General features: G+C 40.2%; 1 protein-coding gene across 1 annotated transcript in view; it reads left to right on the forward strand.

Moving 5' to 3' along the window:
- ITGA9 (integrin subunit alpha 9) overlaps positions 1 to 1,147 on the forward strand; it is a 346,390-nt gene that overhangs the window by 272,814 nt on the left and 72,429 nt on the right. The gene's annotated exons all lie outside the window — the stretch shown is intronic.

A 1,147-nucleotide genomic window follows, 5' to 3' on the forward strand; every position in this document is an offset into this window, starting at 1 on the left:
ATTCTCCTGTCCTTCATGTTCTACAGCACTGCCCCCTGCCCAATCTTCATGCCACCCTGATTGCAAGCTGACAAGTCTCACTGCAACAGAAATTTCTATCCAGAAAGGGATGTCCAGGTCCACTATAGACTATAGCCCAATGAATGGTGCAATAACCATTGCTTTCAGGAAACATTCAGTTCAGCAGAACACAGTGTTGCAAAACTCAAATCATTGCCTAGAATTTGCTGTAATGAAACACAAATATTTAGATATTAAATAAGTCATAGTCTGTCAGAGTTTGATGGAATTTAAGAACCATTTTGTACCACCTCTTCTTTTTATTGAAAGGCAAAGTGATTAAATGTCTTGACCAAGATCATATAGTGAGTTTTTGGTAGAGCCCGGTGCTATAACCCCTACCCAAACATGCCTCCCACATTCCCATACATGCCTGTGATATAAAACATTTGCTTAGGGAAGTGTTCCCCAAATCACAGGATGCTCACCCCAGGAGTAGTGCACTAAGATGATTTTAGGTGGTTCATGAGATTATTTTAGGTGATAGCACTAAAAATCATTGACTCTAACTGTGAGAAAGTTACTACTTTTTGGCCTTAGCTCAGGCTTCTATAACATGTTGCCATAGGCTGGGTGGCTTAAACAATAGGCATTTATTTCTGCCAATTGTGAAGGCTGGGAAATCCAAGATCAAGGTACTTGATGAAGGGCTCTTTCTGGTTTATATACAGCATCTTCTCTATTTATGCTCACATGGCCATTCCTTGGTATGTGCACATGAAGAGTGATAGAGTAAGAAACTCACAGAGAGATCTTTGTCTTCTAACAAGGGCACTAATCCCATCATGAGGGCTCCATCCTAATGACCTAGTCTAAACCTAATTATCTCCCATTGGCCCCTCCTACAAATATTATCACACTGGGGGTTAAGGCTTCAGCATATGATTTTGAGGGAAACACAAACATTCAGCACTTAATTTATTTCAACCCTTTCAGTTCTAATCACACCCAGGATAAATCACACCCAAGATCCAACAGTGCTAACATATCTTTAAGACTTCCCTATCACTAGCAATATCCCTTTTAAGCAAAGGTAGAGTAAGTCTTAGGCTTAGAGGCTTTAGCAGACAAAACATTTGAGAGTGCT

Source organism: Otolemur garnettii, unplaced genomic scaffold, assembly GCF_000181295.1.
Source record: "Otolemur garnettii isolate 467f Iridium unplaced genomic scaffold, OtoGar3 scaffold00002, whole genome shotgun sequence".
NCBI classification, from domain to species: domain Eukaryota; kingdom Metazoa; phylum Chordata; class Mammalia; order Primates; family Galagidae; genus Otolemur; species Otolemur garnettii.